The sequence below is a fragment of the Vidua chalybeata genome, chromosome 5, assembly GCF_026979565.1.
Source record: "Vidua chalybeata isolate OUT-0048 chromosome 5, bVidCha1 merged haplotype, whole genome shotgun sequence".
NCBI classification, from domain to species: Eukaryota; Metazoa; Chordata; class Aves; order Passeriformes; family Viduidae; genus Vidua; species Vidua chalybeata.
Window position 1 is genome coordinate 46,971,529 of NC_071534.1, and position 12,993 is coordinate 46,984,521.

The window sequence follows — 12,993 nt, forward strand, 5'->3', positions numbered from 1 at the left end:
GGCGGTGCCCGCGGCCGGGCCGCGCTGTCCCGCCGGTTCGGTGCCGCGGGCTAACCGCAGAGAAAGTGCGCTGCACGCTGCCTTCCGCCGGTACCAGGATTTGTCCGCTACCGCAGACGGCTCCTGAGGGAGAGCTGCCTCTCCCCCGGGGCGCGCTTCCTGCCCGAGGAGAGTGGGGGCCGGCGGTCCCCGGACCCCGCAGCTTGCGCCCCGCGAGGCTCCGCGCCCCTGCCCGCGGAGCCCATGGGCGACCGGAGCCTGCGGGGCCCGATTTCGTTTGCGGGCCGGTGGGGCGCGTAGCGGCGGGTCCCGCGCGGTTCCCCTCCCGCCCCGTTGGCTCGTGGGGCGCGGAGCCGTGGAGGGCGGCTGCCCGCGGGAATTCTGTCCCCCGGCTCCGCGGGGTGCACGCTAAGTATTCCCCGCAACCGTTGCGCTCTTAGCCCTCTGCGGCAGCGGGTAGCGCCCCGGTAACCCGGGGCAGCGACGGGGCGAGGAGGGTGGGGGACGAGGGGCAAAGAGACAAAAGAGCCGCGAGTAGCAAATAAATATATTTTACGGCCACCCATCGGCAGCACCGCGGCCCCGCGAGCCTCTGCCCCGGCGCTGAACTTTCACCTCGCGAACCCGGCCGCGCCCCATTGGCTGCCGGCCGGCCCGCCGCGCCCCGCACGGCCCCGCCGCCGCCCCGGCCCCCGGCCCCGCCGCCGCGGGCGGGCGGAAGGGTGCGCGGCGGGGCGGGCGGCGGCCTGGGCCGGGGGCCGCCGCGGGGGTCCCCGCCGAGTTGCCGGAGTTGCGACGGCTCCGCCCCGCGATAGCGGCTGCCCCCCCTCCGCCGGTGGCGAGCGGTCGGCAGTGCCCCCGCCGGCGCTGGCCGGCGGCCCTGGGAGCGAATGGCGCGGGGCGCGGCGAGCAGGCGGTCTGCCACTTGCCTGTAGCAGCGAGTGGCAAAGTTTGTGAGATTTTTAATCGTGCTTCATAAATGCGGTGACTGTTAATTCTGAGTGACAGTCACTTGTGATCCTGGCCCTCGGCGCGTACAGAGAGCCCTGCTAACGCTGGGGCTGCCGCGCGATAATTAGGTGGGCTCCGAAATAACAAACCCCACGTTCCGCTCGGCCACCGCCGTCCGCTTTCTCCCGCGCCCACGCAAGTTCATTCCACCCAAACACACCCCCAGCGCCGATTTACTGGGAACCGTGACGAGGACAAGAGAGGACAAGACCAGCTATAGCCACGATGCCAGCACTTTTCTCCCCGTTTCCCCTGATGCCCTATCCCACGCAGAAATCACTTTAAAGTGTTTTTCCCGGGGGGGAACTGCAGCCCCAGGGACAGGCGGCCGTTCCAGACAGGCGGGGAGCGGCCGGTCTCTGCTGTGGACATCTAGGGAGTCCTGCACCTTGCTCCAAAGTGCCAGGGCTCGGGAGAAGAAAAGTTTCAGGGCCCACGCGTGCCTCCTCGGCATAGCTGCTGCCATCGGCCAGGCCTGCCCCGCCGTCCCCCTCCCACTCGGGTTCCCCGGGCTGCCTTCGCGCGGGGCCGCGGCACCTCGGGGGCTGCCAGCAGGCTGCAGCCGGCCGGCACTGCCAGCACAACACACGGCTTTGTTTTCCGCCCGTCTGCTAAACTCGTTGTGTCTAACGGAGCCGGCGGAGCAGGGCGGCGGGAGGGGAGAGGGGGCGGGAAGGGGCAGCAGCCGCCAGCAAACAACTTCCCCGACGGTTTGTTTACATAGCAGGTGGAGCTGCCGTCCGCCGCGACCCACAGCGCCCGCTCCGCCGGGGACCGACCGGGGGAGGCGCGGGAGGAGCGGGGCACGGCCCGGCGCACCCCGCCGCACTTTTTTTTTTGTTGCCATTCCCCCTCCGCTGCTTTCCCCCCCACCCCTCCCCGCGTTATTAGCACTTCTGTGCAGGCCGCTCTGCGATCATGTGAGGGAGGGCTCCCTTCGCACTCCCCTCTCTCCAAAGCAGCCGGTGTGTGCGGCGGGTTTTCTCTCTTTTTTTTTTTTTTTCCTCGTCTTTTTTTTTTTTTTTTTTTTTTTCTTGCATTCCCAACAAAACACATACACACAGGCGGCACACTCCGCACACGGGCGGACACGCACTCCGGGGGAGGGAGAGCAGCATCGCCAGCGCCAGGCAGCACCAGCCGGCGGGAGGGCGCGAGGCTCCGACGCCGCTCCGCGCCCGCGGAGGGCCCCGCGCCGCCCGCCCGCCCCCGCTCCCCCGGCCCGCGCGGCGGCTCCGCCCGCAGGGACTCTGTATGTGCGCGCGGCTGCGCGCGGCTCCGCTCGCCCTTTCTCTCTCGGTGTCAGCTCGCCGGGACGCCCTACACGGTGTCTCCTCCCGGTAAGTGCTACCCCCCCCACCCCGCCCCGCACACCCGTCCCCTCCTCCCTCCGCTCCCCGGTGTGACTTGCTACTTCCACCGCTTCCACCCCCCTCCGCCGCCGCTCACTGACTTGCCGCCGCCGCGGGAAAGTTTGGCCGCGGCCGGCGCGGCCGCAGCAGTGACATGTGTCAGGTCTCCCGGCACTCGGTGGCACCGCTCCCAAACACGCACCGCCAGCGGGGGGCGGGGGCGCGCTCTGCGGTGGGAGCCTGCGGTGCCCCAGCCGGAGTTGGGGCTGTGCCCGGCGGGCCGGGCCGGGTCGGGTCGGCCGCGGGAGCCGGCGTAAGCTCCCCCTAAACAACTCGCGGCGGCCTCCCTCCCGCAGCTCAGAGCCGCGCAGCGCCGCGGAGCCCCCACCCCCCGTAATTAAAAACAAACAACCTGTAGCCTCTCCGCACGGGCAGAGAAGTGCCAGGCGGGGAGGGCTTGGGGCCAGGCTGCCGAGGAAGCGTGTGCGGGAGGCTCGGTTGCCGGCCGTTTGCCTCCCCGTTTGTGTGTGGTGGTGTGTTGGGGGTTTTTTTTCTGGTTTTTTTACCCCTTTTTTTTTTTTTTTTTTTTTTTTTTTTTTTTTTTTTTTCCCTTTCTTCTTCTTTTTCCCCGAGACCTCCCCAGCAGACAGCCCGGGTGAAGAAACGTGTCACGTTTCTCCTTTGTGTGCTGCCTGCCCGCCCGCCTGCCCGCCGGAGGGAGAGGCGCACCCCAGCTCCCGCCTCTCCGCCCGCCCGCCCGCGCGGAGGGGCCGCTGCCGGCCGCCCCCTCGGGGCGCCCCGCGCCGCGCTGCCCCGGGGCGCCCCCGCTGGCGTGGGAGGGGAAGCGCAGGGGCGCCGAGGTGCCCGTTGGGGTAGCGGTCCCCCCGGGGGCTGTTTGGGCTGCGCAGGGAACAGGGTCGTTCCCTGGCCCAAGACAAAATTGCCTAAACCCAACAATTAATAAATAATGGTGTTGGAGCTGCGGGGTTCCGGAGGCGGCCTCCGTGCCTGGTACGTAGGGGCCTTCCCTTAAAATTGGCCTTGAAGTTGAGGAGGGCTTCGGGACTTGGAAAGTTTGGGAAGCGTGATAGATTATGAGGAGAGGGGAGCGGCTGCGGCGGCCTTGGCTGTGGAGTGGGCTGCACTCTGCCGTGCCATCGGGAGTGCCAGGGTGGCCATAGGACGGAGGACGAGCGCCGGCGCCTCCGCTCCGCGTTCTGCCGCGCCGAGCGCGGGGTGCGCAGGCGGCAGCGCTCTTGGCCTCCCGTAACCTGCGGAAAAGCCGTGTGCCGCCCGGCGGAGCCTGCACGGCCAAGGTAAAGGCACTCCGCGAGGCGGTTTTGTTCTTTTCCCGTAGTTCGGCTCGCGTCAGGTTCGGCAGGCAGCGGGCCCGTGTCGCAGCGCAGCCCCTGGCCGAGAACGCTGGCGAGCGCTGGTAAGGTCCCGGGATGGAGCTACTGGACAGGCGTGAAGCTTAGGCTGTAGGCTGGCAGGAAAACGTTCATCTGAAATTTGCGAGAATTGTCCAGATAGAAAGTGGGCTGCTGGTATATTCTCCAGGGAAAAATAATCTCAAAATAACCACCGGGAATCTGTGGTATTGTCCTCTATTAGTAAAGAGTGCAGAACTACAGATGGAGGAATGGGAAGTACCCTCTACCTGGGAATCGCTTATACTTTTAGGAAGTCTTGCTTGTGTACATACATACCGAGAGAAACACAGTTCTTCTTCTTCCAAAGAGGATCTTCCCTGGTCTTTTCTGTGCATTAGAGCCCCTATCCAAACTCAACTCTTGAGAGTGGAAATCTTTCCTTTGCCAGCAGTAGGAATCGCTCCATTGACTTCACAGGCTCAGATCAGGCCCATGGAAATACTTTTACGAAGGTGGGACTCAGAAGTTGTGCATGGTGTCTATATCCTCCCCATTAATCCGTGTGTGTGGGGGGAAAAAAGTCAAAGTTTTAAGATATTTTGACAGTTTTAAATTTTTTCTTCTCTGTGCTAAGTAATTTAAAGCCATTAAGGAAAAACATTACTGCTAGTAATATTACTCTAAAGAAAATATGATTAATTATTAAATTGGTTTCTCTAATGCTACACTAAACCCTTTTAAGTGGGATATGGTTTTAATTGTTCAAATCAGTATGTTCTAAAGTTTTTTCTTGACGATAATAATTTGTTCATGCAAATGTAGATACTCAAAATACCCCTGTTTTGTAGTAATCTGCAGTTTTAATGTAGTTCTTACAAAACGGTTTTGTTCTCTAGCATTTTTGCATGCTTAAATCATTAGTTTCATTACTCAGGACAGTCTATCAGTAAAAGGTTAAGGGAAAGGAAAGAGTATTTCAAATAGAGCATTTCCAAAATGCGTGTAGTTAGACATCCTAATTTATTTTGATAATATGTAACACCTGAAATACACTGCTTCATGTGAGGCCTTGTTGGTATAGGCTTTAAGGTTTAACAGTAACCTTAGGAGAAAGCTTAAGCAGAATCAATTGTATAAATATTTGTGTATTTCTTTGCTTTTAGTTTAACCTCAGTGATTTTTACATTGTGTCACGGGATCTTTGCTACAGTGCAGTGTTCATATCATCTGAGAGACGAAAAAACCTAAATGTTTTGTAGCTTTCTGTTTAGTGAAGATTTATGTAAAATGACCAAATAGTCTATAAGGAACAATCAAATTAGAGTGGGTTTGAGTGTGAGGAAGAGTAAAAGAAATATACCAAGTTCGAGACATTTCAATCAGTAAATACATGGAATACATGGTACTCTTTTAAAGCTGCAGTAGAGTTTGTGTAGTAGTCAGGTGAATATTTCACAGATTTTTGAAGTGACTTGTTTATTTGGTGTTTTGTTTGTTTTTTTTTTTTGTTTTTTTTTTTTTTTTTTTTTTTTTTTTTTTGTTGCATGTTTTTATGTAATCATCTGTTGCTTACACATTTTTTAATGCTTTCCATAACAGAATGTGTTTGTTGGGACTATCATTTTAGGAATAAAAGAAACATTCCTGTCAGACTCCATTTTTTTTTTTTTTAAGTTCATGTTAGACTTAAATGTATTTTTAAAAAATTACCGTAGAATAAGATTTTTTTGGGGACTAATTTATGTGAGCTGGAATAAGCTTTTTGTATTCTGAGAAATATACCTGATTAAGCATTGCATGCACAGTAGTTATTTGGGGCTAGTAGGCTGAAAACAATAGAAAACTTCTGAGATGTGATCCATGTTGTGGCAGTGTTTTGCTATGTGTCATTGAAAATGTCACTTAACCTCTTTGTTTTTCATCATTGATATGTGAGGGCTGCTATTTATCTTTCTGATAGAGGGGTTAATTAATATTTCTTGATCATGGAGTACTTTTTTGTTCCATTTCAATTTTTACCTGGTTTATTTTAGAGAAATTGAATTGTGATGGTGGCTGAAAATGAATGGTTCCTGGGAGTCATGTTTTTTTCCTTTGTTAGTCATATTGTGAAGAGGTCACTTGCTCATATGAAATGAAAATGATTTAGGACATAGGTCACTGAAAAGTACTCATGGGATGATTTTGACTGGAGAAAAATGCAAATCACAATCAAAATAAAAAATGCTGTCAACTTTGTTGTAAAATAATAATTTTCTGTACATTGGAACTGATTACTCTTTTAAAATTTTGTGACTGCTAATAGGTCTAGAAGTAATGCAAATATTCTATTTTTTTTCACAGCCACCGTAGCATACTTCTCAGCTAATCCTTGTTAGAAGAAATATTTGTCATTTAGATTCCTGTTCCCTGCCCTATTTTGCTTTGATACCTTTCTTGATTGTATGTGTAAAATAGTGGTACCAGAAAAACCTCATATGGAGGTTTTTCGTATGGAATTGTAGAAAATCTTGGCTGTTATAAACTAACCTCCTAAAGTTAAAATTGCAATAAAATAGTTCCTTGTTAGTTGTTTGAAGGCTTTCTTCCACATTTGTTCCTTTACAGAATAAGGATACTTACTGTAATAATTTCCAAGAGTAGCTTTAGACTTAAATTTCAAAACTCTGAGACCAGCATAAAAACAAGGAAGAGTCTCACAAGTATTATTTAGCACTGATCATCTTTTTTTTTCCTCCTTTCTGAGGCTTTCAGTAGCTTAATCAAACTTACTGCTTTTAAAAGTCTTCCAAAATATTCACTGCAAATTAAAAGAGGCATCTATTCTTTGTTGTAAGATTTGCATCTGTTTTTGTTTTCTGTTTGTTTTTTTAAATCCCATTTCTGATAGGTTTGTGTTTAAGGGCAGCACAATGTTTTATGTCAGAAAGGTGGTTTTGAAAGTGCCAGTAATAGCTTGCTTATGCTGTCATCACTGAAGTAGCTGAAAATAATCTCTTTAATGAACAGTTGCTACGATGTTTATTGCTTCACCAATGTATAGTTTGAGATGATGCTAGAAAGTAACATTTGAACACTGAGAAATGAATTTGTGTAGAATTATGTTTAATATCACAATTTCAGTTCCTATTCTAAGAAAAATAAAGTTACAATCCTAAGTATACTGTTTTAAGCTCTTTACTATCTTAAGTCTTTTTAGTAAGTTGTGGAGGGAATAAGAATAGGTTTAACTTTTTGTTCATTTACTTAGTTATTTATTTTTTCCTGCTAATAGTAATTACACATCTCTAGTTGGAAATGGCTTTGCTGCAGTTTGTTTCTTATGTAACTATATACGTTAATCTGGCTGGTTGCTGAGGACAGAGCTGATTTCCTTGGATATGGTGTACCGCACCCTCTACGTGCCCTGCGTATGGGTGTCTCTTCTGCTAGGTGGCAGAGGGCTTTAGGTGGGTAACAGATGACTTTGTAATTGGTTAGGCTGAGGAACAACAAACAGGTTTAAAGGACAGGCAGCACCTTCATTCAACCTGCAGAAGGGAGATTTTCTGCCCTGCCCACTCCATCCACCCCCCCTTGCAGTGGTATGTGATGTCCATTCTGGGTGAAAGGAGAAACTACAGACCTCCATCATACAACCCTCTGAGTCACAAAGAACTCTCTTTGACATTCACAGACTGGCTTTGGCTTACCTGTAGAACTTGCTTGTTTACCGTGGAGCTTCAGGTTCCTATGGGCAGCAGGTCCTGAAAGGTGGTGGAGTATCTCTGTTTTGCAATGTTTCCAGCTCATTGGTGGTTGCAGGGGCCACAAGGGCGCACACTGCAAGTCCTTTGCCCAGTGATCCTTTGGACCTCTGTGGTGAATCAGACACGGCTGCAGATTGTATCATGTTAAGTATTTCTGTAAACTGCTCATCTCAGTTTTGTTTCATTTGCCTCCAGGACATAATGAGGATGATTGAGATTCCAGTGGGCCTGTGCCAACCATGTCCTGGTAGGAGATACTGTTGGGCCCAAAATTGTAAATTCATTTGAAGAGTGATGTTTTGAGGCTAGGGGGTACATCACTATAAATAACTAGAAAGTTGTTGGGGTTTTCTAGGTACAGTATTTAGTAAATAAGTATTTACATTGTTACAAGAAAAATCCTTTATCTTTTAAGATTGATGTTTAGTTGATGATCGTATTAAAATAATTTATTTTTTCTCTAACAGCATGATGTGTATTTTGCAACTTTGGTCAGAATTTGTCTTCAAGTAAATTCAAATGCTGATTTATTCCATTTTTCAGCTTTTGTATTTCAGCCTTAATCAACATGATACATTATGTATTTCATGTAATTTGAAATAATGTATTTGACATAATTTGACTAATTACATTTTGACATATATTTATATTAAAATAGTCTAATCTTGATGGATATTGCCACTACCATTTTAGCGATCTTGTCCTCTCAGAGAAGGAACGAGAATGGCTGTGGTATTACATTGCTTGTTGAACAGGACCTTATTGTATTATTCAGTCTGAAAACTGTGGAACTTGTGTTTGGAGAAACAATCTCAGAATTGCAAAGATATCAAGCATGATACTTTTAAGTATCTATTAGGTGTTGATTTTGAATTTGCCCAGGAATGGTGAAGAAAATGTAAAAGAGGTGAACACCATTTAAACTTTGCCATGCTGTCAGTGATAACTCTTATAAAAATTGCTCACAATTACATTGTTGATTTATCCTTTTGTAAGTCTTACTGTTGATGTTGAGAGGGCATATTGTTCTTCTGGAATTGTAACCCACCTAGTAAAACAAGTGGTGGGTAATACCTGTGTAATAAAACCTGTAGTTGATGTTTAACAGCTTGGAAATTAGATCAGAAATTGACAAGTTTTGCCATGTAAAAATATTGCAGTGGAAATTTTAAGGGTTAGTGGTGGGAAGCCACAAAGGGCTTTGGAAAATAGGGGGACAACATGCAAACAATGAAGAGTTGGGAAGTGAGGGGGAAAAGGCCAGAGAAAACATGTGGCTTGGCAGGAGCCAGCAAAGGCACAGGCAACACTGCCAGGAGGTGGGCAACTGCTCAGAAAATAGGGGCTGAGGTTCTCAGAAGAGCAATGTGACTTTCATCTGGTGCCCAATATGGAAAATACATTTCTTCACCTTCACTTCTTCTATGGGAAGAAAAAATGAACTTTTTTGCATGCTGGCTTTGTGCACATGGCAGGCACAGGAATTACACCAGGTTACACTGGCCCTAATTGAGGCCGCTATTTTTTAAATACTAGATCTTGTTAGATCTAGTGTATGTCTTTGGAAACTTATTAATTAATTGTTGCACTGAAATTTGATATTTAATTACTGAAAAAAGTATCATTTTATTGATGTGACAGAGGTATTTTGAAGATAAAGGGGAAGAAGAGTGTCTAGAAAACAGAGGCTAGTATTTTTTAGAGTCTTAAACACAGAAATCGAAATATCTCTGCTTCAAGGCACTTCTTTGTGAGAGAACACAAACAGGATTGTAGTTTCATTACAGTAGTTACAGTGTTCTCATGACCTGTAAATGAAAACATGAAAATCTAATGCAGTCAGGTGTGCACAGACTGCAGAGATGCACAGACTGCAGAGATACATGTATCTGCTGTTGTGCTTTTCAATTGTGTCAGTGTTTTCATCTTTGTAGAACAACATATTCAATAAGGAATAAATGATATCATGTATACAGTATGGTGAATGTAAGAGGAAGAGTGCTGAGAACTCTGTGATATGTGGCAACAACCATTCTTCATTGAAAGAATATATAGTGAAGGAATATATGGGTGCTAAAACCGTAAAAATATTAGGATGGAACTTTGCTAAAGATCATGAAATGCTTTTGTGCAAAAATTTATTCAGACCCATTTGTTACCAATTTTGAATGCATTTAAATTACTTTTAATGTTGTGAAGATGCCTGTAAATTGTTCTCAGTACACAATAACTGTCAGCATACATTTAGAATACGTATGGTAACTAATTCAACAGATAACTATATTGAATATACAGAAGTTTCATATGGTGTCAGATTCTTGTGCATTCTTTTGCTTTAGGAGAAGAATTAAATCTATTGTGTTTGAAACGTTAACTTGGCATTTAATTCTATTTTAAGAGACTGACATCTTGAGAAAGAGTTAATGATATTTGGCATTGGATGTTCTGTTCTTGAGCCTCTGTTTATTATTGACAAAGAAAGGGTGTGAAGTGTACCTGAGCAAGCAGAAATTTACATCTTATGAACTGACATATGAAAACCCTTTAAAAATACGGGTTAAGAGGTTTTTTTTTTTTTTTTTGGTTGGGTTGGTTTGTTTTGTGTATGTTTGCATATGTTTGATTTTGTTCATTTTCTTTTTTCTTCTCCTTTTTTTACAATTGTTTTTGATTTTGAGTCTGGGAATCAGGCCACATGCTCAAATCACAGAGAAACCAGGGGAATGGTAAACTGCCAAAATATTTGTGTATCACTGCAGGAGTGGCAGGTGAAGAAGCTGATGATCAATCCAGTGTTTCTCCTGAGAAGTTGTACAGCTTTGGAAGTGGTGTGTTTCCATGCCTGTGCGCATGTGACTGTGCAGCATCACAGGGCTTCTGTCTTCATCCACAGCTTTCTGGCAAGGAGACCAAGGCCTTCAGAAAGAAAATGAATGTATCCTAATGGGTTTATTGTGTCTCAGGTTATGGGAGAGAAAGTGTTCTAAAGAATAGTGCAGTCAATCCTTTGCTAAAACAAGGAATGTGTTTGAGGAATGTGGTTCTCCAGGCAGGAACTGACCATGCTGGGGAGTGTTTTACAATGTAAAAAGAGGCCTTCCAAATTCTTCCTTGGAAAAAATAAGGGAGGGATGCTTCCGAACCAGATTAGCATTCATTTCCAGACTACGTATGGCTTGCAGCATTGGTGTCGTGCCATGCTCCAGCTTCAGGCTGTCCTCTGGGGGTGGTTGTGGTGTCTAGGTGTGCTTGGTCTAGCAGTGGGGCCTGGAGTAGTGAGTGATTTAGTGGTTCTCTCTGCTGGTGGCAGATCGGCACTTGTCAGGACTCTGCTTGGATTGAACCTCCCTGCTCCTGGAACACACAGGTGCCCTTCTTGTCAGGCTTCAGGAGAAGATGTGCTTGTGTTGAAAAATCCAAGACCTTCATCCCTGATCCCAAGAAATATGGAGTTTGATATGAAGATTCGCTTCTATGGCTGAGGTGCTGAGGCTGGTTGATTATTTCAATGTGTTTGTATGTGCCTGTGCAAAACAGGTCTCTGAAATTGAGAAGTTACCAGCTGCTTAGCTGTTCTTCAAAGCCACCTAGACTGAGACAGGTGATTGATTGCTTGTGCATATTTAAGCCAAAACAGTGTTATCAGTTTTTCTTTCAATAAAAGTTTTTATTCCAACTGTTTCATAGACTCTGAAGCAAGTCACCGCTAACATGAAAAATCAGTATTTAAAGTTACTTTTTCATAACATTTAAATACTTTGAAGTATTCATTTACATTTATTTTTTAAATTAATTTTAAGAAGTACAGCATTCAGGTACATCATTGGTGAGGATCCAAAGATGTATGAAAGAGGCATTTCTGAAAACATAAACACAGATACTTGTCTTAAAGTATCCAGTGTGATGAGCCAGGCAAGCAGGCATGACGTACCGTGTGCTGTAGCTGTAGGATGTTGTGTGCCTCATGATTGGTGCTAATATGCATATGCAGCAAATCTGGCGTTTCCCAGCATCTTCGGGCAATGTGTGAACACCAGTAATTCGCTGTATGTTCGTCTAGAAAACGTATGGCTAAAGTTGGACCTTGCTCTCACTTCTTGATACTCTTTCTCCCCCTTATCGTTTGATTGTCACACAAAGGAGAGCTGCTGTGAAGCCTGGGAAAAGTGGCAGATGGAGAAAGCCGTGTACTTGACTGGTCCTCCTGAGTTGCAGGCTCAGCACTAGCATTTTAAATCCTTGTGTGACTCAGTAGAAAAATACATTTCTATTATTTGATTATGTGTAAAAATGGAACTTGCTGTCCTGGACTTAACTAAAGTGCTATTTTTAACATACGTTTCAGTACCTGTCTTCAGTAACTAGAATTGAATTTTAAACTGAAGCTATTAGCCTTATTATGCAGAGGCGCCTGCACGTTTTGTGACAATAATATTTAAACCTCTAAATATACTTATGTATCATTTAGATACAATTTTATAAACATTTTCCTGTATCCTTTGACTGACATTTGGGTCATTGTTGCTAGTACTAAATTACTATCAGAATGGGGAATACCCATTTTTCCATGTCATTGTTAGGCTTACACTTTTTCTCCAAATTCACTTACCAACAAAATTTCCTTTAGCTGAATTTCTCTTTTTCTAAGATGCAGATGAGTTGGAGCAAAATGTAACCAGAGACTATTAAAAAAACCTTTCTCATTGTCACCTGCAATATTACCATAATTGGAACTAAGGAGCCTGCAGTTGCACAATATTTATGTTGCAATCCAAACTGACACAGCCTGGAATGCCTCGGTAGCAAAACAAGACACAGGCCCAAGCCTCACAGTGCATGCTTGAGAGGGAATGAGCTGCTCCTCTTGGAACCTTCCTCCAGCAAGGACATCCTGGAGGTCCTGGGGGGGCTGAGGTGGTGAGTGGCAGCTAAGTGCTGGCAGCTTGGCTGTGGAGAGCAGTGGTGGGTGTGGGTGACCCTCTGGGTCAGGCTGCAAGGGTGGCTGCTTTGGTAACCTGGGGAGCTGTAGTAAGACATAGCTCCTTCTTTGAGGTCTACTGCCTGGGATGATTTTTTCATTCCTTTTCACTCCTGACGCTTTGGGGGCCTCTTTCTTAGGAGGTGTTGTTTGGAAGAAACACTTCTAACACATTTACTTTTCTTTTGTGCTTGGAAATAGTGAGTCGTGGTCCAGTGTCACCTTTTCGGTGCAGATCACTGTGGGCACAGTAAAACCAATGTTAATCTCTGCTGCACCTCTGGTAGGCTCCCCAACAGCTGATGAACTTGATCTATTATTCCTGCCCTTCTCTAGCAAGCACAGTACAGTATATTTGCCTGTGACTGACACACTTAGATCTATGGCCACAAGATATCTGGTCAACTCTTCAAGCCTTTACCTTTAGCATTAGCTTTAACCCCTCAGGGCTCAGCTGCTTGCAGCATTTAAAGCATGGCAAGAGGTTTTATAGCAGAGATTTGACTCAGCAAGACTTGTGCTACCTCTCA

General features: G+C 46.7%; 1 protein-coding gene across 1 annotated transcript in view; it reads left to right on the forward strand.

The window, feature by feature from the left end:
* Window positions 1–2,306: 2,306 nt before the first annotated feature.
* FOXP2 (forkhead box P2) overlaps window positions 2,307–12,993 on the forward strand; it is a 404,617-nt gene continuing 393,930 nt past the window's right edge. The window contains exon 1 of the mRNA XM_053942772.1: window positions 2,307–2,351. The gene's annotated coding sequence lies outside the window, so the exon portion shown is untranslated. The remainder of the gene's footprint in view (window positions 2,352–12,993) is intronic.